We start from the raw sequence: 25,646 nt of genomic DNA, 5'->3' as shown, positions 1-25,646 counted from the left end.
TGAGTGCATTTCTGGCAATGGTGGGTGCTGCACATTCCTGGCAATGGTGAGTGCATTCCTGGCAATGTTGGGTGCTGCATTCCTGGCAATGGTGGGTGCTGCATTCCTGGAAATTGGGGGTGCTGCATTCATGGCAATTGGGGGTCTGTAGATGGGCACTGACCCTTATTTTTCTTCACAGTTCTTTATTTAAAATGTTTTATTTTTTTTCCTGAAACTTCCCTCTTAAAGTGAAGGTGCATGTTATACGCCAATAAATACGGTATATTCAAATAATACACCTGAGCTCATCTCTTTACTCACACACAGCCACAAAGGCAAGATAATTCTTGTTGGGCAGTGTATTAGTGCTCGAACGAACACACTTAGACCAAATTTTAATGGTTCAAAGAATGTCAGGCAAAATGGTCGGCCCTCACGCATGTTCACTTCATCAAATCTGGCCCTCTTTGCAAAAAGTTTGGACACCCCTGCTCTAGGGTCTCTGCTTTAAAAAAAATGTTTACAGTATCTCACAAAAGTGAGTATGCCTCACATTTTTGTACTTTTTTTTTATATCTTTTCATGTGACAACACTGTAGCAATGACACTTTTCTACAATGTAAAGTAGTGAGTGTACAGCTTGTATAACAATGTACATTTGCTGTCCCCCTCAAAATAACTCAACACATAGCCATTCATGTCTAAATCACTGGCAACAAAAGTGAGCACACCCCCAAGTGAAAATGCCCAAATTGGGCCCAAAGTGTCAATATTTTGTGTGGTCACCATTATTTTCCAGCACTGCCTTAACCCTCTTGGGCATGGAGTTCACCAAAGCTTCACAGGTTGCCACTGTAGTCCCGTTCCACTCCTCCATTAAAAAATCACGGAGCTAGTGGATGTCAGAGACATTGCATTTGAGGATTCCCCACAGATGCTCGATGGGGTTTAGGTCTGGGGTCATGCTTGGCCAATCATCTTCACCCTCAGCTGCTTTAGCAAGGCAGTGGTCATCTTGGAGGTGTGTTTGAGGCCGTTATCATGTTGAAATACTGCTCTGCGGCCCAGTCTCTGAAGGGAGGGGATCGTGCTCTGCTTCAGTATGTCACAGTACATGTTGGCATTCATGTTCCCACAATGAATTGTAGCTCCCCAGTGCCGGAATCACTCATGCAGCCACAGACCATGACACTCCCACCACACAAGACACACTTGTCTTTGTACTCCTCACCTGGTTGCCGCCACACACGCTTGACACCATCTGAACCAAATAATTTTATATTGGTAAAATCAGACCACAGGACTAGTGTTGCTCACGAATATTCGTATTGCAAATATTCGTTACGAATATTGCATATTCGATTATTCGCGAATAACTCGAATATCGCGGCCAAAATTCGATATTACGAATATTCACATTTTTTCAAATTTATTTTTAAAACAGATCACATCCTAGTGATCTCCATCGACGTCTAAAAGCATTGCTGGTATGATTAGAGACCCTGGGCCGAGTAGCTAAGCTGAGGCGATCCTTTTATGTTGACGAATATTCGCAAATACTTTCTCCGCCCTTCTTTTGCATCAGAGCCAATCAGAGTTCTCCTACCACAGTTGTCAGAGGTTAGCAACCTCCATAGCAACCAATAGGAACCTGCCTGCATGACCAGTATATAAGACCACTCCCAGCAGTATTTCAGTGCAGATTCACAAGGTGGCTAGAGAGAGTGGAGTGTTTCTGTGCGTTTTTCCAGTGTATCACATCTTCAAAGAATTTTCCATCTTTTGTCCCGTGTCATCATTTGCATTTCACCTCTTTAATGAGAATAATAACTGTTTAACATAAAGACATTTAAGAGATGTCAACGTAAACGGTTTACTTGGCTTTTTTTTAACTCAACAGAATCAGGGGCCCCAGTGTGCGGTTGATCTTTACCCAACTCAATACAGGTCAGTCTAGAGGAGAGATCTGTATTTTCCAAATCTATGGTTATTCAATATTTATTAAACTAATCAATATACAAATTGGTCAAAGTAAACCCTCAAATCTATATAATAATGTATTTATTTTATTAATACCTTGTTGTTAGTTGCAGGGTCCATTACGTAAAACCACACTTTTTCCAAAGGGCAGGTGAAATTGAATGTTTCAGAATTTCGCAATCAATTTCGCATTCGCATTAGCGAAATTTCGCAAAAAAATTTTTTTGATAAAATATCACGAATATTCGATTTTAGCGAATATATATTCGCTAATATTTCGTCTATATATTCGTGATATATCGCGAAATCGAATATGGCGTATTCCGCTCAACACTACACAGGACATGGTTCCAGTAATCCACATCCTTGGTCTGCTTGTCTTTAGCAAACTGTTTGCGGGCTTTCCTGTGCATCGTCTTTAGAAGAGGCTTCCTTCTGGGCTGACAGCCATGCAGACCAATTTGATACAGCATATGGTCTGAGCACTAACAGGCTCGCTCCCCCACCCATTCAACCTCTACAGCAATTCTGGCAGCACTCATATGTCTATTTCCCAAAGACAACCTCTGGATATGACGCTAAGCACGTGCACTCAACCTCTTTGGTCAACCATGACAAGGCCTGTTCTGAGTGGAACCTGTCCTGTTAAAATGCTGTATGGTCTTGGTCACCAAGCGGCAGCTCAGTTTCAGGGTCTTTGGCAATCTTCTTATAGCCTAGGCCAGGGGTGTCCAAACTTTTTGCAAAGAGGGCCAGATTTAATGAAGTGCGTGAGGGCCGACCATTTTGCCTGACATTCTTTGAACCATTAAAATTTGGTCTAAGTGTGTTCATTCGAGCACTAATACACTGCCCAACAAGAATTCTCTTGCTGTTGTGGCTGTGTGTGAGTAAAGAGATGAGCTCAGGCATATTTTTTGGATATACCATATTTATTGGCGTATAACATGCACCTTCACTTTGAGAGGGAAGTTTCAGGAAAAAAACGTACATTTTAAATAAAGAACTGTAAAGCAAAATAAGGGTCAGTGCCCATCTGCAGTCCCCCAGTTGCCAGGAATGTGGCACCCACCATTGCCAGGAATGCGGCACCCACCATTGCCAGGAATGCAGCACCCACCATTGCCAGGAATGCGGCACCCACCATTGCCAGAAATGCGGCACTCACCATTGCCAGGAATGCAGCACCCACCATTGCCATCAGTGTAGCCTGGGAAGGGGGCAGATCGAGCCCCAAAGATTACCTACAGTAGAATCTCCTGTTTACACAGCGACCTCTTTAAATAGAAAGTTCTGCATCCTTTGATGGATAGAACAGTCATCCAATGCCAGCGCTGGAGACGGAACTTCCTATTACAGAGGCTGCCGTGTAAACAGAAACTACTCCTCCTGTGTGCACGGCACTCATCCCACGTCTTCCATGTCCCTTCCAAGGCAGCCAGCCTATAAATCTTTTGTGGCCCCGGCGCTGGGTGATCTTCAGGGGCCAAAAAAGATATATATGTTTAGATAACAATTTAATTTAATTTCAAATCCTCAGAGAGTTCTTTGACAGGAAATGCCATGTTGAACGTCCAGCAAACATGGAATAAGGCTATATTGGATGAAGTGCCATCATTCCTAGATACATGTGGAAGAGAAATTCCCTCAAAGGTTGGGACTATGGCTGCACTGGTATAGAAAAATCAATGAAGGTAGTATAAAATTATCAAAAGTTTATTATGTAAATACAAGACAACATATTACATAAACTTTAAAAGCGAGTGTAAGTGTTTCTGCAAGGTAAATATGCATGTCAGTATACACAATATTAGCGTATATGTGAACAGAACCATAAAAAAAAAATTAAAAGGCACTAAGCTAAATATGGAAGATTGTGTCATAAAAATATGTCGCAAAGGCTCTGACACCACATCTGGTATGACCAAAGGCCAACTCAAACAGATCCTGCAAAGGTTCCCTCGAATGCAGCCAGAAAACAGGGATTGTATAAAGTAGAAAAAAATGGGTATTACAGCATACAGTCATAGATCTAAATAGAAAAAAAAAATATATATATATATATATATATATATATATATATATATATATATATATATGTAATAAAATTAATCTAATAACAAGTAGGGTTCACATAGGTTTCTTGGTACCCATATATTTCTATGTATGGGTCAATCAATACCTGCCAAATACACGGCTATAGAATGCATTGTATCATCCAAAAATCACAAGGTGGAAATTCCAAATGTGTTGCTGAATTCAGGAGCCTGGCGGTCAGTATGGAGAGCTGGATCCACACTATAATGACTCATTGTCATATAATGTTGGAATCAAAACATTTCACAGGTGAAACCGTAAGCATCATCAATTTTTAGGCTCCAGCAACCAGCGGGGTCCGGCATATGATGGGATACCCCCGGCCGAGCGGCACGTAATGTAGCCCTGCCCCTTAAGCATTCGTCGAATGACGAAACTAGTCAGGGAGGAGCCAAGTAACGTGAGTGAGGACGGTTACAGTGCTGGAGACGAGTGTGTCTGCCCCCGCAGCCTGACATAGGAGAGAGCGGTAGGAGATCCTTGTCTAAACCATCCAACACTGAAGCAATTGTGGTACACTCATGATCTCAAATGCTGATTTTTAATTGTTTTAATGTGAGTTGACATCCGGATGGAATTTTATGTATAAGTGTGATTAAAGCATTTGAAACGGGATTACACTATGTATACTTCCCTTCTTTTCTTATGGTAATCATTGAGCAACTGATCGATCCAATTGAGGGTTTCCGCACCAAGATTCATTTCCTGATTGAATACTTTTATGCTGGTTTATTATTAAAATCTGGTAAGAGTCTTTTCAAGAGGGGGTCACTATCCACACTCCCCCCTCTCTTTCAGCACGCGTGTGGTGGTGTAAGACTTCTGACAAGCAGTCAAGAGTGTTTCCTGTTTCTTTGGGAATAATTGGACTTTTACTTTGCCTACTTTTTGAACTTTCCAATCGTGTTTGTGTTCAATTATGGACAATTATTAATTTCAATGTAATATAGATATTTATGTCTATATATATCAGCGCTGCCTGGTCAATAATATCCATCCCCCATTGGGATTGATGTGTATTTACCCTCTGTTTATTATTGTTTATGAGAGGTTTGGTTTTCTGATCCTCTCCAATACGAGGTAGCAGCTGCAGTCACTAATTGTGACCTTTTGCTTTTCAGTCATTAGGCTGGGTTCCTAAAGCACTCGTTTGATTTGTGCAGGGCTGGGAGCGCCTTATTTTAGCCCATCACCAATCATTTGAGTTTTAAATGCGATTAAGTATATATATGGAATATAAAAAATGTTTCCATAATGACCAGGCTCAAAATTACCAACCAAAAAAGCACTAAACCAAAATTAATCTGTCTAACGGTATGTAATTAAAAACAGAGGTTTAGTTGCATGTGTTTGCAAATACCTGGTAAGCTGCAGGCCAATAGTCAAGGCACTCTTGGTTACTGCAGTCCTAACTATGATTTTTAAAGCCTCCTAAAGAGGAGCACGGGTGTGCTAATCAATAGATAGGGGGCAGGTGGTAGCCTAAACCTGCCCCTACCTATAGTTGGTTTGGCAAAAAAGAGCACTGGAAAGACCAAAAACAGGAATGGAACCAATACATGCCTACCAAACCAAAATACCACCAAACTAGGTGTGGACCACATCAAACTGGGTCAGCTAGTCAAAAAATTACAATGCATGAATTAACTAATGGTGGTATGCACTCTGTTTTTTGAGCCTGGTCATTATGGAAACATTTTTTATATTCCATATATATACTTAATCGTATATTGCTAAAAACGCATCTCATTTAAAGTCCCAACTCTCCACCCTTTTTACACATTTACAGGGATGGAGACTTGTGGTAATGTATATCACATGCCTCATACAAAATCCCAACCCCATTCCACCGTTTTTGGGGAAAATGGCTAATTTGGCCCAATTTGGACATTTTCATGTAGGGATGTACTCACTTTTGTTGCCCGCGGTTTAGACATTAATGGCTGTGTGTTGAGTTTTTTTTTTAAAGGGGCAGCAACTTTACACTGTTATACAAGCTGTACACTCACTACTTTACATTGTAGAAAAGTGTAATTTCTTCAGTGTTGTCACATTAAAAGATAAAATAAAACATTTACAAAAATGTGAGGGGTGTACTCACTTTTGTGAGATATTGTATATAATGTTGGGGGCATGTAGCCAGAAAAAAAATTACTGATTGTTACATGTGAACAAGAAGTGCCAGAATAGGCCCTGACTGGAAGTAGTTAAATAATACCCTGAGACCCGGTTCACACTGGGGCGACTCGTCAGGCGACACAGCTGCCTGACAAGTCGCGTCCCATTAACGTCAATAGAACCGTTCTAATAGGAGCGACGCAAGTCGCTCCGACTTAGAAAAAAGTTCTTGTACGACTTCGGGGGTGACTCGGGGCAATTTGCATTGACTTCTATACAGAAGTCATTTCGCAAGTCGCCCCCTTTAGAAGTCGTCTTCAGGTCGCCTGGTCGAGTCGCCCCCGAAGTCGTGCCGCCCCAGTGTGAACCCGGCTCTTAGAATCACTTTAAAGTCCTTACTGTGAACAGATAAACTCTACATAATTCAAGACTTTCGAATGGACTGAATAAGCTGGTTTGTCTTATCTAGGTATATTTACAGATGTGTGGGACCACAATGAAGACAAACTGTTCTCCCAACTTCACCAGTTTTTGTAGGAAGAGTTTAATCAATGTACCCAAATAAATAGTTGGGTTATACAGTATGTCAAAGCACTTTACATGATCCTTCTAAAATCACTTTACATATACAATCACCAAGCACTAAGGCCTTCATTTCTCTTTTCAACACCATCCGCTACAAATAAAGTTTTTATATTTATGAAACTTTCTCACACAATATATGAAAGCAAGTACTAATGGCACTGTTAAGGAATAGAACACTTTTCACATCTGTCGATGTAAAAAAAAGAAAAAAAAAAACACAACTTGACTAAAGTACGCATTTTAAATCATAGCTGGCAAACATTTTTCATATTAAATGTATTAGGCATAATTGCTCTAGAATGATGATATCAGGCAAGAATCCAAGGTATAAAACACAGTTTCAGAGAAAAAATAACATGGAGAATTACAATAGCTGTCCTAATATGAAACATAATACCACAGAACCCAGTTATTGAGCTAGATGAACCAAATATTTTTTCTAAATCCCTCCCTAATGATCTTCTGAATGAAAATGAGAGGGTGCTATTCCAAACCAATTGGTTGTGATCTATTCTAAAGCTGGCCATACATAGTTACATTGTAAGGCCTAATGCACACTGGATGTTAAAAAAAAGTTTTAAAAACGCCAGTACTTTGCAGAGTGAGTTTCAAAATGTTTCAGCTTTTGAGTTGTGAGTTTCAATGTTTTTGCAATAGCATTTTTTTGTTTTCTAGTGTTTTTTTTTTTTTTTAGAAAAAAATATATTTTTCAATGGATCAAAAACATTAAACGCTGGTGAGTGACGTTTTTGAGTGTTTATCAACGCTTATCAGCATTAGATCATTTTTACTGCTCAAAAATGCCACTGCCCAAAACTGCTGATAACAGCCTATGGGCCGGATTCAGATAGCCTTTACGCCGGCGTATCTATTGATCTATTGATGCGCCGCGTAAGTGCTACGAAGCGCCAGCGTATCTTCTTTCTGTATTCAGAAAGCTAGATACGCCAGAATTTCCCTAAGATCCACCCGGCGTAAGTGTCTTACACCGTCGTATCTTAGGCTGCATATTTACGCTGGCCGCTAGGTAGCGCTTCCGTATATTTACGCGATGAATATGCTAATTAGGTAGATACGCCAATTCAAAAACGTACGTCTGCCTGGCGCATTTTTTTACGTCGTTTACGTTAGGCTTTTTCCGGCGTAAAGTTACCCCTGCTATATGAGGGGTATCCTATGTTAAGTATGGACGTCGTTCCCACGTCGAGTTTTCAAAATGTTTTTGTTGTTTGCGTAAGTCGTTCGCGAATAGGGCTGTACATAAGTTACGTTCACGTCTAAAGCAATAAAGATTTACGGCGTAATTTCGAACATTCGCACTGGGATTTTTTCACGAACGTCAAATACGTGGGGTCACAGTGAATTTCAATAAAACACGCCCACATCATCCACATTTGAATTAGGCGGGCTTTTGCTGGACCACAGACGTTACGCCGCCGTAACTAAGGGCGCAAGTTCTTTCTGAATACGGAACTTGCGCCCTAATTTACGGCGGCGTAACGTATCTGAGATACGTTACGTCCCCGCCGAAAGATACTCCAATGTATTTGAATCCGGCCCATTGTGTGCATGGACACATAGGATAACATGACGGAGAGTTTAATGACTGTAGAAAAAAAAACGTCTACTGCTAAAAACAGCTGCTGTAAAAACTTCAAAAAACGTCCAGTGTGCATGAAACCTTAAGTTTGAATAAAGACACCAGTCCATCCAGTTCAGCCTGTGGTGTGTGTGTATTTGTATGTTGAAAATTTGGTCTCATATGACCAGAGCACATTCTCCCACGTTTGCTGTGTCCCCCACATGGCCACATGGCTACTCGCAAACTGAACTTCTTATGTCTTTCTTTCAACAATGACTTTCTTCTTGCCTCTCTTCCATAAAGACCAGATTTGTGGAGTGCATGACTAATAGTTGTCCTGTGGACAGATTCTCCCACCTGAGCTGTGGATCTCTGCAGCTCCTCCAGAGTCACCATGGGCCTCGTGGCTGCTTCTCTGATTAATGCTCTCCTTGCCCGGCTTGTCAGGTTAGGTGGAGGCCATGTCTTGGTAGGTTTGCAGTTGTGCCCTACTCTTTCCATTTTTAGATGATGGATTGAACAGTGCTACTTGAGATGTTCAAAGCTTGGGACATTTTTTATAACCTAACCCTGCTTTAAACATTTCCACAACTTTATCACTGACCTGTCTGTTGTGTGTCTTGGCCTTCATGATGCTGTGCGTTCATTAAGGTTTTCTAACAAACCTCTGAGGGCTTCACAGAACAGCTGTATTATTACTGAGATTACATTACAGGTGGACACTATTTACTAATTAGGTGACTTCTAAAAGCAATTGGTTCCACTAGATTTTAGTTAGGAGTATCAGAGTAAAGTGGGCTGAATATAAATGCCCGCCACACTTTATAAATATTTATTTGTAAAAACAAATTGAAACCCATTTAGCATTTTCCGTCCACTTGACAATTATGTGCCACTTTGTGTTGGTCTATCACATACAATCGTAATAAAATGCGTTTATGTTTTTGGTGGTAACATGACAAAATGTGGAACATTTTAAGATGTATGAATACTTTTTCAATGCACTGTAGTTGCCCCATTAAACAGTACATTGAGATTGGCTTGTAAAATGGAGGCACCCTGTAAGGATGTTATTCAACTGCATAGCTTGGTGTCATCTGCAAAGACTAAAATGGTATTTTTAATCCCAGACCCAATATCATTTAAAGCGGAACTCCAGGATTAGAAAACATTATCTAAATGCAAGAGATGTACATTCTTCCTTATAATCCTGGTCTGTTTCATCTAGTTCAACCAACAGAGAAAAAAAAATAGAGAAAATCTTCATATACCCTACCCTGTACTATCCTAACCTTTATATACTCTATCCTATGGATCAAAAACCTCTGGTGGTATTACCTGTAAATGTTAATCATTAGTTTAGGATAGATAGATAGATTTAGGAATGCATTCATCTTTTTTAAAACAATCCAGTAGACATGTGCACTGCCAAAAAAATAGTTTTTTTCGTTTATGTTATATTCGTTGTTTTTTTTTTTCGTAAATTCGTGAAATTCAAAAAAAAAAAAAAATTCGTTTTTGTTTCATTAGTTTTTTTTATTTTTTCGGAAATTCTGATTTTTTTTTTTCCGTTTTATTCGTTTTTTTTGCTTTTTTCATAAAATACGTAGTAAATTCGGGAAATTTTCGGATTTCCGAAAAAGCAAAAAACTGAAAAAACGGAAAAAAACGAATGAAACGAAAAAAACGAATGAAACGAAAGAAAAAGAATTTTCGGAAATTCGGAAATTTACGAATTTTCTAAATTTTAAATTTTTCGAATTTTGAATTTTTCAATTTTCGAATTTTTGAATTTTCGACTTTTTCAGTTTTCGAATTTTTGAATTTCGAATTTTTGAATTTTCGAAATTTCGAATTTTTGAATTTTTGAAATTTCGTATTTTTGAAGTTTCGTATTTCGCATTTTGGAATTTTTTAATTTTCGAAATTTCGAGTTTTTTATTTTTAAATTTTCGAAATTTCGAAATACGAAAATACGAAAACATTCAGAAATACGAAAATTCGGAAATACCAAATTTCGAAAAATTCGAAAATACGAAAATTCGAAAATTGAAAAATTCGAAATTTGAAACATTTTTTTCACATTTCGATTTTTTCAATTTTCGAATTTCGAATTTTTCAATTTTCGAATTTCGAATTTTTCAATTTTCGAAATTTCGATTTTCGAATTTTTCAATTTTCAAATTTCGAATTTTTCAAATTTCGATTTTTTTTTAACATTTCGAGTTTTTTATTTTTCAATTTTCGAAATTTCGCAAATACGAAAATTCGGAAATACCAAATTTACAAATTTCGAAAATTAAAAATTCGAAATTCGAATTTTTCAATTTTCGAATTTCGAATTTTTCCATTTCGAATTTTCGAAAATTCGGAATATACGAAAATTCGAAATTCGGAAATTTAAAAATTCGAAATTTGAAAAATTTTTCAATTTTCGAACTTCGATTTTTTCAATTTTCGAAATTCAAAATTTGAAAAATTCGAAATTCAAAATTTGAAAAATTCGAAACTTAAAAAATTCGAAAATTCGAAAATGGAAAAATTCGAAAATGGAAAAATTCGAAAATTGAAAAATCCGAAATTTTTTCGTATTTCCGAAATTCGTAAATACGAAAATTCGGGAAAAAAATGTAAATACGAAAATTCGTAAATACGAATTTTCGAAAATTCGTAAATTAGAATTTTCGGAAATACGAAAATTCGGAAATTCGAATTTTCGGAATTACGAAAATTCGTACATAAAAAATTTGTAAATACGAATTTCCGAATTTTCGTAAAAAAAATGAATTAGAAACAAAACGAATTGCACATGTCTACAATCCAGTGAGCTGGCCAGAATTTGTTCTTATGGGAGTCCTCTCTACATTTTCACAGCTGTTTCTGTGAAGAAGGCTTTCTGAATGTGTAGGTTAAATCTCTTTTCCTCTAAACATAAAGAGAGTCTCCTTGCTTTATACAAGTACTTATAAAGCATGCTCTCATCATATGCTACATTGTGCACGTCTTTTTTTTTTTACAATTAGTGATAATTTTCTTGCTGAGGTATAATATAACAGATAAGGGGCAATGATAAGGGACAGGAAGATAAGGTCTTGCACACACAAGTTTATTTTTCTTCACTTTTTTAAAACAACCCTAATATCCTATGTTTCCTTGTAAGACGGCATATTGATTTATTTATTTTTTGTTGCTAAAACACCATAAAACTTGTGCTGTTGGGGTTTCTCCCCTGCTGGCCTATATGTCACTAGAGGTCAGCTGGAGGAACCACAGAAAATTGCAAGGGACGCAAGCTGGAAACTTTTTTTTTTTTTTTTTTTCACTTCAGACTCTACCTCGTAGAGTGCAGATATATGCTCATATTCTACGTACCAGCCCATTGCATCTCTATTTTGGTTTTGCATCATTAGTGTCGCATTTCTTTATATGGGTTATTATTTATTTATTTATTTTATTTCCTTTTTGTACTGATTTTCATTTTTTCTTTTCCCCCCTTTCCTTTTTTTTTTTTTTTTTTTTTTTTTTTTTTTATACATATGTTATTGTAACATGCACATATACATATCAACCCATATAAACCCGTATGTACCTCCGTTTGCAAAAAGCAAATAAAAATACCAAAGGAAAAAGAAAAATTAACCATTTCAAGTTTTTACCCCCCCTTACCTCTACCCCTCCCCCCCCCTGTCTCACCTTAGACATTTTCTTCAGACCTATAGATCTTTCTAATATTCTTCTAGGGGAGCGTTTAAAATTCTTCCCTTAGCTTTTCTGCGTAACTCCAAGTTTTCTTGAAAATCCTCCAGTTTTCCCATTTTGTGCTTAATAAGATATTATTGCCCTCTAAACCCTCTTTTAGTTCTTCCATTTTGTATGTTTCTTCGACCGCGTCGATCCATTCCCAAATCAGAGGGGGGTCTGGGTCTTGCCACTTTCTAGGGATTAATCTCTTGGCGGCGTTCAGGAGGTGCGGTATCAGTGATTCCCTGTACCTTTTTATGCCTTCTTCTCCCCCATGAAATAAAACAACCCATGGGTCCATCTTTATCTTTTTCTTTGTGATCTCCTCCAGTATTTTTTCCCAGTACTCTTTTATCTTAGGGCATCCCCACCAAAGGTGTGCCATATTTCCTAGTGTACTACAACCCCTCCAGCAGTCCCCTGTCTGCCCCTCTTTAAAATGTTTTAATTTATCCGGTGTCATATACCAACCGGCAATGCATTTAAAGCACATTTCCGCCGTGCGGCTATCCACTGCGGAGGAGTGAGTCAGAGCCAACATTCTCTCTATTGTGGTCCTATCCCGCTGTGTGCCCAATTCCCTTTCCCATTTTTCAATGAATGGGGGTATACCCGGCTCCCCCGTCTTCAGTAGGATCCTATATAATTTTGAAACAATACCTTTGGATCTTTCCGTGGTACAGATTTTTTCCAAGTCTGACAACTGGTCTCCTGACCTCAACGGGTGAGGGAGACCTTGGATAAAATGGTTTAGCTGTTGATACCTCCACTCATTGATTTCCATTAAATTTTTATTAAGTTTTAACTCCTGCAGTGTTCTAATGTGGCCCTCACTCATTATGTCTCTTAATTGTGCAGTGTCTTTTTTAATCCAATGCCCCCCCACTTGTGTCTTACCCGGTGCAAAAAAATCGTTGTTTTTCAGTGCTATGAGAGGTGAGTTATATTCTTTCTCGATTTTTTTATATACTATATCCCATGTTTTCAGTGCCTTTTTTGTTATCTCGTGTAGGTTTATGTCCAGTGTCCTAAATTTGGGGGGGTTCCAAATTATCTTATCTAATCTTGCCTGTGATAATTCATTTTCTAAACCTACCCACCTTTTTTCTTTATTGACTCTGGCCCACTCCACCACCCTTGTCAATATAACTGCATCGTAGTATCTCTTAACATCCGGAACGGCGAGTCCTCCCTTTTTTTTTGGTTGCATTAATGTTTGAGAAGAAATCCTATGTCTCTTGTTCTTCCATATAAAGTTCATAATTAATTTGTTAAGGGCTGAAAGTAGAGTTCTCGGGAGGGCTATAGGGATCATCTGGAATTTATATAGGACCTTTGGCATGATGACCATTTTGCAATAGTTGATTCGTCCTATCCATGATATTGCTCTATTTTCCACCCTTTTTGTCTCTTTCTTAATTTCGTTCAGCAGTGGGATGAAATTTATCACGTAGGTTTTTTTAGTTGATTTGGCTAACAATATCCCAAGGTATTTAAGTTCACTAACCCAGTCAAAACCATGTTTTTTTTTCAGAAATTTTTCTTCTATCTTACTAACATTTATACTCATGATCTTCGTTTTGGTGATATTTAATTTGAAATTTGAGATTTCTCCATATTCATAGCAGAGGCTTAATAGGTTTGGAATTGATGTTTTGGGTTCGGTTAAATAGAAGAGGACGTCGTCTGCAAAAGCTGCAAGTTTATGTTCCTCCTCTCCTATTTTGATCCCTTTTATTTTTTGGCTATTGCGAATCTTGGCTAACAGGGGTTCCATTGACAACACAAACAGCAGTGGTGACAATGGACACCCCTGCCGCGTTCCGTTTTTCATTTGGAATGTTTGCGAGAAGCTGCCGTTAATTTTGATTTTGGCCGTAGGGGATTGATAAAGGGCAGCCACCCAGTTCATCATCCCCTGGCCAAACCCCATTTCCTTTAGAGTAGAGAGCATGAGTCCCCAGTCTACCCTGTCGAACGCTTTTTCTGCGTCTATTGACAGGAGTAGACCTGGGGACCCCATTGTCCTCATTTTCCGGACAATCAACAGTGTTCTGACACCATTGTCTCTCCCCTCTCGCCCCTGGATGAACCCCGTCTGGTCTGGATGCACCAATTTATTCATTTCCTGCTTAACTCTCCCGGCCAATATCCTTGCGAACAGTTTTATATCCGTGTTTAGCAAGGATATTGGCCGGTAGCCCGAGCATCCTTTCAGGTCTTTGCCTTCTTTCGGGATGACAGTGATAATTGCTTCTACGGCCTCCTTACTTAATTTGTACCCCTTACCGAGGCCGTTGAAGTACTTACATAGCCTTGGTAGTAGTATCTCTTTACATTTTTTGTAGTACATTACTGTAAAGCCATCTGGGCCTGGGCTTTTACCTGAGGCTGAGTTTGTTAGTGCTAACTTGATTTCATTCTCCGTGATTGGCCTGTCCATCCCCTCTGCATCAATTTGACTAATTTTTGGGAGTCTTGCTTCTTTTAAAAAAGTTGTGATCTTATTTTCTTTCTCTCCTATCTGCCAAATCTTTTGTTCTACTGAGTATAATTTTTCATAGTATAATCTAAATGTTTCGGCGATTTCTTTTGTTGTATGGGCAACCTCTCCTTTTTCATTTTTGATTTTGTCGATATAATTCCTTGATTTTTTTTTTTTCACCAACCGAGCCAGATGTTTGCTAGTTTTATTTCCCCACCTATATCTTTCCCCTGCTATTAAATTGAATTATTTTCGTGTTTCCTGATCCATGAGGTCTTTAAGTTGATTTCGTTTGTTAACAAGGGTCAGGTATACATCTCGTTGCTTACTTTCTTTTTTATGTATTTGTTCTAGGCTGTAAATCTCATCTATTAATTTAACTTTTTTACTGATCGCTTCCTTTTTTCTCCTTGCTCCTTCAGAGATCAGGACCCCTCTTATTACTGCCTTATGGGCATCCCAAAGGGTAGCCGCCGAGATTTCCTCAGTTTCATTGATCTTAAAATATTCTTCTAATTCTTTTTTGACCCTTGTTACGCTTTTCTCCACAATCAGTAGTTCCTCATTTAATCTCCAGCTTTGGTAGGGCCTTTGATTACCCGAGATTTTTATAGATATACTAATGGGGGCGTGGTCGGAGATCGTCATGGGCTCTATTCTCGTCTCGACCACCTCCTCCAACATTCTATGGTCAACGAAGATGTGGTCGATCCGAGAATAGCTATCATGCACCTGGGAATAAAAAGTATAGTCTCGTTGACTAGGGTTAAAAATCCTCCATTTATCCACTAACTGGCTTCTGTGTAAGCTGGCTTTAGCCTTTCTTAATTGTGTGTCCTGAGTTTCTAATGTCCGGTGGGATTTATCCACTTTCGGATCCATACAGAAGTTTAGGTCTCCTCCTAGTATTATCTTTCCCCTGCTGAAGTCTTTTAATTTCCCTAAAATTCCCAATATGTATTTCATTGGGGAGATGTTAGGTGCATAGACGTTTACAAGGGTATAGTCTTCCTCCTCAAGTTTTCCTCTCAAAAAGAGGAATCTCCCTTCTGGGTCTACTAGTCTATCTGTAAGCACAAACCTAGTGCCCTTGGCTACCCCAATTGCGACCCCTCTAGCCCTCTTGGAGATGGTATCTCCGTAATACCAGGTGGGAAAGTCTGGCGAGTACATCCTTACGTTTGATCCTATTGTCAGATGTGTCTCTTGTAGGAATGCGATATCAGCCCTATAATGTTTCAGTTCCTTCAGCACCTTATGTCTTTTGTATGGACTATTTAGTCCCTTAACATTGTATGATAGGCATTTAATTACTGGCATCTTCGTTTTTTTTGTTTTTTATTCCTCGATCTAGATCTGAATTTTTCCTTTCTATGGTTTACGCTCTCATCTAGTTGTCCAGGTGAGACAGGGCATCTTCCCCCCCCCCCTCAATCCCTCCCCCCTCTTCGCCCCTCCCCCCTCCCCCCTCTTCCCCCCTCCCCCCTCCCCTCCTCCCACCCCCCCATTTGATCTCATCCCGTCCCCCCCTTTCCTCCCCCCTCCCACCCTCCCAATTGGCCTTTTAAAGACCTCTGAACCAATTACCCTTTCTTGGTTCAGTTCGCTCTGGGTGAGGTTTAGGATTCTTCCTCCACCCCCCCCCTCCTTTAGAAAGAGGGGGTGGAGGACTAGTTGCAATCATCCTCCCCGTACCTGCCCTGTGCCCAAAAAACAAACAAAAAAAAAAAACGAAGGGGAGGTACTTCCTCAAAGGAGGACTCCAGAGAGGCATGTTGTAGCTTAAATCGGGACCGGGTGGACAGAGAGGGAGAGGGGGGGATTCTCGAAAAAAAAAAAAAAACCCCTCCCTCTCTCCCATCCCCCCCCCCTACACCCATCCCGGCAAGTCGGGGACCGGAATGTCCAATTTCCTGCAAAATTCACTTAAATCCTCGGGAAATCTCAAGATCGCTGTTCTTCCCTCTCTAGTCCCAATTAAACACGCAGGGAATCCCCAGTTGTATTTAATATTTAGATCAATCAACTGTTTTAGGAGTGGTTTTAACAACCATCTCCTCGCCAAGGTTTCTGGGGCCACATCGGTAAAGATCCGGATTTCCACCCCTTCGAAAACTATCGGGGGTTGCCCCCTCAACTTTTTCCATATTTCTTCTTTATCTTCATAGAATCGAAACCTTATTATAACATCTCTTGTTAGCTCGGATGGTGCTCTTTTCGGATTTCCCACACGATGTACCCTTTCAATCATGATAGGGTTGTCTGCTGTTCTTTTCAGTACAGGGTTAAATATCGTCTGCATTTTTACCCTGAGATCCTCCCCCCTCTTCTCTGGTATTGATTTTATCCTCAGATTTTGTCTGCGGTTTCTGTTTTCCTGATCTTCTAATTTATAAAGGATAAGCCTCTGTTGTGATTGAATCTGATCGATCTGAATTTTTAGTACGTTTGATTCTTGGGCTTGTTTCTCAATTTGCTCCTCTGCTGATTCTATTCTGACGAGCATGTAACCCAAATCTGTCCGCAAGTTCTGTATTTCCCCCTTTATCGCGTTTTCCAGCTTTAGCAACATCTCTGCCATTTCACCCTTTGAGGGGGACTGTGCGTCTATCCTACTGCTTTCCAGTCCGCTACCCATAGGCACCTCCTCTCTTGATTCCAGAGAAATTTCTCCTGGGATTTCACTCTGGGGCTTCTTATTTTCGTTCTTTTTTATTTTGTTACCTTGTTGTTGCTTTGTTGTCCCCTGAGCTCGGAGAGCCTGCGGGCTTTCTCCGCTGGTCACGAAGGGCCTTATTGAGCTTGTAGCTGTTATATTTCTTGGGGTAGTGGGGGGGCCCCCCTTTGTTGATCTACTTATCATTCTACTCATGTTGGATTCTTTCCTCCTGATTCTCTTCCCCAGCTTGACCCTTTGTTTCCAAAAGAAAAGGGAAACCAGGACTTAATATTGATGTAGTAACCCGTGTAGCCTGCAGGGCAGGGAGGGGTATAAGGTGTTTAGGAAAAAAAAAAAAAAAAAAAAAAATTTTTTTTTTTTCCTTTTTTTTTTTTTTAAATGTTTGAATTTCTTTTCAGATTTTGACCCAAGTTCCAATCTATTTGTGGTCCTGAACAAATTTTCAGATCGGTTTTCAGGATTTTTATTTTTCTCTTTTGTTTTACCTCCCTCTTTTCCCCAATGATTTTCCTCCCCTTTTCAAGTGTTTAACCGTGGTTTTAAAATATCACCCAGTATACTTCAAAAAGTATATTTATCTAGGTCTGTTAGGAGCGTAGTCTATGAGGCCTGGGGTAGTGTGAGACTTTTTGAGGGGGTGGAGGGGGGTCCAGACCGTGAGACTCCCAAGGGCACCCCCCAGAAAGGAAAAAGGAGGGGGTGCGAATAGGAAAACGGAGGGGTAGGCCCTGCTGAGTTCAGGTATTGAGATCATATATTTATATAAAATTACAGTATTGCCTGTTAACTGACTTTTTCCACTTATGATGTATTTTGTTCTGTTTAGCCAGTTAAGTTCAGTCTGTCAATTAAAGTGTCCCTGTCTACCCCTCTAATCAGGGTCACTCTAGGCATGCAGCTGTTTGTCCTTAGGTTCCCACTCCCCCAGTTATTGGGTCCTCCTGATCAGGTATTGTAGAGAGTCCTATGTACCGTCGGATCTTACAAGGCTTTTTTTCCTCGCTACAACCAATGACCATATTTCACTCTCATGAAGGACATGTCCTATCCAACTGAGAGAAGACAAGTAAAATGTGGGATGCCCAACAGAAAAAAGGGAGGCTTTACAAAGCTTTACAAATCAACCAAGTGTATCTCTCTTAGCACAGCACCTTATGTCCACATAGATTGCCGCTTACCATCCTTCCGAATCTTCTGCAACATAGTTTTAAGCATTTTTTCCTCGTTTTTTAAAGAGTAAAAGAAAAAGGAAAATACCTTGCGTCCTGTATCCACTGGGGGAGGGGGGGGGGGTGCAGGCTTTTCCTTCGGAGCTCAGCGTGCCGCCGGCTCCATATACTCACATATGTGGGTGTGCATTTGAACGGAGATGTTGTGGGCGGTGGGCGCTATCCTCCCCGTACACAGCCCGCTCCGCTTACAGTGTCCCCCTGGCTTACCGCCTGAGATCCGACTTCCCGCTGCGGCACTGCAGAGCATACGAGACAGCGCCGACAGCGCTCTCAATGTGGCACAGCGGGGGGGATCCCGGCGGCTCCGTGGGATGTCGGTAGGAAGCAACGTGCGGCAAGTGCATGGGGAGCATCCACTCTCTCACATGCTACGATCCGTCCTGTCTCCTGTTTCTTCCATGCTCCTTCCTCCTCCCCCAAGAGCGCGACTCACGTCCTCACGTGCGCGCGCACGACATGACGCTAGTTGCACCTTTCTGTGAAGCTGGAAACTTTGATGCAACTTTAATAGAGTAGAATTGAGACTGATCGTTTTTCGGCATGAAAAAAAACGTTGTTTTTCAGCATGTCCAAAAAACGAAGTTTTTTCCAACTTCATCATTAAAAACGATGTTGCCCACACACCATCGTTTTTGAAAAATGATTAACAAAGCGCGGTGACGTACAAAACACGTACGACGGCACTCTAAAGGGGAAGTTCTATTCGCCTTTGGGCTGCTTTTAGCTGATTCCTTGTTAGTAAAAGACGATTCGCGCTTTTTTGTCTGTTACAGCGTGATGAATGTGCTTACTCCATTATGAATGGTAGTTTTACCAGAATGAGCGCTCCCATCTCATAACTTGCTTCTGGGCATGCGCGGGTTTAAAACGTCGTTTTTGCCCACACGCAATCATTTTTAACAACACGAAAAACGACATTTTAAATAACGACGTGAAAAAATGCAGCATGTTCAATTTTTTTTTTGTCGTTTTTCAGAAGCCGAAATATGATGTGAAGCCCACACACGATCATTTTAAATGACTTTTTTAAAAACTTCTTTTTTTTTTCATGCTGAAAAACAATCGCGTGTATGCGGCATTAGGCCCCGTACACATGGGCCAGAATCTCGTCAGGAAAAAACGTGTACACACAGTCCTTTCAAAAGAACCGCGGTTCTTTTGAAAGGCAAGAACGCGGTGACGTCATTGTGTATGACGAGCATGCGCTCGTCACATTCAATGCCGTCACCACCATCTTGCTTCACCCTACCTATGCCGTGGAAGCTATGTGCATGCGTCAAAGTCATTTCGAGCTTGCGCATGTTTCCACCGCGACAGGTAAGTATACACACTCTCGGATTTCTTGTCAGGAAACAGGCCGACAAGAATCTCGTTGAGAAAATATAGAGCAGGATCGTACACACGCTCTGTTTACTCGCTGGTTCTTGCTGAGAAAACCGAGCGTGTGTACGAGGCTTTACTCTCAGTTGGAGAGGTAAATATTAATTGTCTCCTATTTCAGGCACCAATTCTTTTTTTTTTTTTTTTTTGACCACACCTGATGCCAATACCAGCTGAAAATATCAAGCAATACCAGCTTTGGCATTCACCTAAAATGTGCTAAGCTATCGGCACTAAAGTCTTCCACAAAATCTGTGTCACAAAATTCAATGATTCACATAGATTTCACTTAGAACTTTTTACCTTCTAAGCCTTATATGCTATCATTTCTCAATCCCTAAGCCATTTTAACAATTATTAATATATTGCCTATATTCAATCAGTAGAGTGACTGATCTAATTATCTACTCTGATTGATACTGACAATGATCAAGCAAGAATTTTTCTTGACCCTGAAGATAATTTGGCAGATGACACTTTGTCATATTAATGAAACAATGACGTAAAAGGAATGTGGCACACATTTTTGTGACTGTTTACAGATACTCCTTGTTTAACGACTTACCTGTTTAAAGACTGCTTGGACTTACAACCAGCTCTCCCCACCTGAACGACACGTTATATATCATTGTATTGTACTGTACAGTACAGAATTTTCATTTGTGTTCTGTACTTATGTAGATTAAAACCACGTCATTGAGTTTGAGTTTTGTGTTTATACTTTTTTTTCACAATACAGTAAGTAAGAATGCTTAAAATATTGATTTCTTGTGACTCCTCGTTTAACAACCAATTTGTTTAATGACCTGATCTTTGGAACAGAACCTGGTCGTTAAAGCGGAGGTTCACCATTTTTTTTCTAAAGCCAGCAGCTACAAATACGGCAGCTGCTGATTTTTAAAAAATGGACACTTACCTAACCTGCGCGCGCGCGATGTCAGCAGACGAGGCTGAGCAATCGGTCAGCTCGGTCCTCGGCTGCTTCCGCTGCCATCTTAGGTGAGGGAATCAGGCAGTGAAGCCTTGCGGCTTCACTGCCTGATTCCCTACTGCGCATGCGTGAGGATCGCGGTGCACCGTCACTGGTCCCTGCTCTCTCCTGGGAACAGTGTTTCCCAGAAGACAGCGGGGGGTGGTGCAAATACCTGTCTCAGACGGTATCTGCACCCCCTCCCCCCTGAAAGGTGCCAAATGTGACACCGGAGGGGGGGAGGGATCCAAAAAGTGGAGGTTCACTTTTTGTGTGAACCTCCACTTTAAGTGAGGAGTACCTGTATTACCTTCAAAGCTTTATTTTTGCTTATATTTAGATGATTTCTCTCACCATAGCTCCCAACTTTCTGCAAACAAACCCCTCTGCCAGGCCTCTAGTTATGCAGATCTAAAAAATGCATAAAAAATATGCCAAAAAGTATTGGTTAAATCCTCAAGTTTTTTTTTTTTTTTAAAGGGGTTGTAAAGGAAAAAATTGTTTTCCCTAAATAGCTTCCTTTACCCTAGTGCAGTCCTCCTTCACTTACCTCATGCTTCAAATTTGCTTTTAAATATCCTTATTTCTTCTGAGAAATCCTCACTTCCTGTTCTTCTGTCTGTAACTCACCGCCGTAATGCAAGGCTTTTTTCCTGGTGTGGAGAAAGCCTCTTGAGGGGGAGGGGGCGAGCAGGAGTGTCAGGATGCCCACTAACACACAGCTCCTTTTTCTATCTGCAAAGTAGAGACTGTCCTGACTTGCCTGATTGCCCCCTCCCCCCTCAAGAGGCTTTCTCCACACCAGGGAGAAAGCCTTGCATTACTGTGTGGAGTTACAGACAGAAGAACATGAAGTGAGTATTTCTCAGAAGAAATAAAGGCATTTAAAAGCAAAATGGAAGGATGAGTTAAGTGAAGGAGGACTGCACTAAGGTAAAGGAAGCTATTTAGGGGGAAAAAATATATTCCTTTACATTCCCTTTAACCACTACTTTTCCCTTACATTGGTCTTGAAAATGCCATATGCAATAATTTAGAAGTTGAATGAAAGGAATAACATTTCTGGTAGCTAGATTTTTACACAAATAGGTGGCAATTGACTTTTACACAAATAGGTGGCAATGAGGAGGTAACGTTACAAAGGGATTTGGTGCAAAATGAGGGATATTTTGGAGCAATGAGGTTGGCTTACATTCTATCATGCACTTATTTTTTCATATTCTTGCACATGATTGGGTATTTTTTGCAAATTTTTCTATTTTTTCACATTCACTGAGCTAAGAAAAACATTCACTGTAAAGTAAAAATTCCCTTGCAAAGAATACAGCCCATTTTCCTTTAGTTAATGACATTTGATGTCTCCCTAAACATTACAAACTTCATAAAGGGAGCTTTTATTTTTGCTTCTTTTCCTTTTCTCTACTGAATCCATGGAATTTATAAGAACAGGTTGACCTATATGGACTGAATTGAATTGTTTAATTATTCTGTTTTCAATACTACGTAGTTACATAGGGCCAGATTCACAAAGGAGATACGACGGAGTATCTCAGATACTCCGTCGTATCTCAGAGTATCTATGCGACTGATTCATAGAATCAGTTACGCATAGATAGCCAGAAGATCCGACAGGTGTAATGGACTTACACTGTCGGATCTTAGGATGCAATACCGCGGCCGCCACTGGGGGGAGTTTGCGTCGTAAACCAGCGTCGGGTATGCAAATTAGGAGTTACGGCGATCCACGAAGATTTTTCCCGACGTTACGTCGTCGCAAGTGTTAGATTTCCGTCGCAAAGATAGTGCACCTTTAACATGGTGGAAAATTACTCCACCATGTGAAAGTATGCCCGTCTTTCCCGCGTCGCTTTTGAATTTTTTTTAAATTTTTTCTTTTTCCCGGAGTAAGTGCTCTGTTGACGTTGTGATTCTCAAAACGTCGGCGCGTCGTAATTTCGCGCAAAGCACGTCGGGAAATTTGCGACGGTAGCATTCGCAGCACGTCCGGCGCGGGAGCGCGCCTAATTTAAATGGTACCCGCCCCATTTGAATTGGACCGCCTTGCGCCGGACGTGTTTACGATACACCGCCGCAAATTTCCAGGTAAGTGCTTTGTGGATCGGGCACTTAGACTGAAAACTTGCGGCGGTGTAACGTAAACGGTTTACGTTACGCTGCGCCACGGGTATGTGAATCTGGCCCATAGTAGCTGTCATAATATCCCCATTGTTATGTTAAAAGTAGTGGCACATTCACCTCTCAATATTTTAGAAATAAGCAGCAAAAGAAGATTAAAGGGGTTGTAAAGGCAAAATGTTTTTTTTTTTCATAATAAGCATCCTTTACCTGCAGACATTCCCTTTTTTCACTTCCTCATTGTTTGTTTTTGCTCAGAAGTTGCTCTATTTCTTCTCTGTTCTGTTCACTTCCTGCTTGTCTGATTTTACTGACCATCATGAAGGGAGGCTTTACTGCGGTTGTCAGTAACGTGTTCACCCCCTCCTGGGAACTACATCTGTGTGGTAGGATGCTCTCTACGTGTTACACCTTGTACAGACGAGCAAACATGTACGATGAAACCGGTCCGCCGGACCATTTTCACCGTACATGTCTGCCCGGGGATTTCTGTATCGTGGCAGTACTCACCATCATACAGAAATCCGCGCGTAAACAATACGCGGGGCGTGGCCGCGCCGTCGCCGCGACGATGACGTGGCGACATGGGCGGCCCTGCCAGTTCAATGCTTCCACGCATGCGTCAAAGTCATTCGACACATGTGAGGGATGGCGGGCGCTCGGACATGTACGGTAGGTCTGTACAGATGACCGAACATGTCCGAGCAGACAGGATTCCAGCGGGCTGTTTTAAAACAAGTCCAGAAATATTTGCCCGCTGGAAAAAGGCCCGGCGGGCAAATGTATGCTGGAATGCTGTCCGCTCGGGCCTACACACGACCCAACATGTCTGCTGAAACTGGTCCGCGGACCAGTTTCAGCAGACATGTTTGGTCGTGTGTACGGCCCATTAGAGACTTCAAGGAGGTGTGAATTACTGGGCGTGCCGCAATGCATACTGGGAAATGTAGCTCTTACATGAACGAGCGCCGCAAACCAGGAAGTGAATGAGAGAACAGAAACTAGACCGCCGGAGGTGATATAGATGAAGGAATTTAAGAGGTATTTACTCTTTTTTTAACAGAATCTTTACACTATTCTGTCTGTCTACCTTGCAGACATTAATTTTAGGCAAAAACATTTTTTCCTTTACAACTCCTTTAAATGATTTCAGTTAAGTTATAAAGTTATTTGTTACTGTCAGTCCCTTTTGTATGTGCTTGTATGTGAGCATGTGTGTTAAAACCTCAAAGCCACATTGCCCACAAGTAACAAACATTTGATAAATAGCCTTCCACACTAAGGATGGGGAAAATGTTTGCAAACTCCATAATCTATTTATTGGTGTTAAAATTTCAGCTCATTCCCTCCAGCAGAGTCTAACAAGCAGCTCATCAGTCAGCCACAGGCAGGAAGAAGTCTGCACACCTCTTCTAAAAACAGCTCAATAAAAGCAAAGTGTGGCAGGACCATAAATCCCTTAATGTTAGTAGAAAGACCAGCCCCGGGGCAAAGCACTGTGAGGTAAAAACTCTAAACCTCCTGCTGTTGCTGGTTTTGATTTGAAGGTAACACCAAGGAGATAAAATTGTTCTTGGGTGTCATGACCCTGTTCATTTGAACTAAAAATGGCAACAGATCATGTTGCTGCCAGTGTCTTTACTTCTAGGTTCATAGTAGCCGAACCGCAAAACAAACTGCTCCCTCATGGATCATTAATTCCCAACATAGCAAGATTCATGAAAACCTAGGATCAAAAGATAGAACTGTAGTAGAGAAGCTATTTTTTAGAGGATCTATGTGGTTTCAAATGCATAACTTTTCTTAGCACCATACTATTTGTACCTCTTAGTTTTTATTTTACTTGTTTATGCAGTGTTGATGCTTTTGGTTGTATTTCCATCTCTCCTGTGCCTAGATATTTGAACCAGAGCCTAACTTTCCTGTGCAAAAAAATGCTGAGGTCCCAGTGTCAGAATGTGTCATACCAGTTTTATGGGAGTCTCGGCTCTCCCTGTTAGATATTTAATGTATTTTATATTATAAAGAGTGCAACAAAAGGAGAAAAGGCACTTTAAGGTGTTTAGGATCTAAATGGTGAATGACCTCTAAAACAGCTGTAGTACATGTTTAAACAATCAGTTGTAGAAACCTGAAAGCTGAAACCTTGAAAATCATGTATGGATCCCTTTTGATATTTTTGCATTGGTCCGGTATACATTTTTTGTGTTTTTCACAGACAAATTGGGTCTGTTGTGATTGCTGGTTATTCTGTAACAATTGTACATAAAGCAAAGATGCATTTAATCTCTGTAGATTATGGTATTTGTTATATGAGAAATTAATAAGGGCATGCATAGTTTACTGTATATATACTCGAGTATAAGCCTTTTTTTCAGCGCATTTTTTTTGTGCTGAAAATGCACCTTGGCTTATACTTGAGTCACCTTTTTGCGCCTGATCTCTCAGACTTTGGGGCCTGGTCCCTGCCGGCCGTAGGTCCCCTGGACCCCAAAGCTGGCACACTCTTCTTCTACAAGTGTGCAAAGTTTGTTATCCAGGGGACCTACTGCCGGGAGCACCGATTTTTCAAACCCGGGCACCCCTTCCATAGACTCCCATGTTAAACGGTCATTTCTATGGTGACTTTGGGGGATCTGGTACTGGCCATTCTTAGGTCCCCTAGACCCAGATCTTGG

This window comes from Rana temporaria, chromosome 8, assembly GCF_905171775.1.
Source record: "Rana temporaria chromosome 8, aRanTem1.1, whole genome shotgun sequence".
Taxonomy (NCBI): Eukaryota; Metazoa; Chordata; class Amphibia; order Anura; family Ranidae; genus Rana; species Rana temporaria.
The sequence above is the reverse complement of the archived record's forward strand: the minus strand, read 5'-3'. Positions refer to the sequence as shown.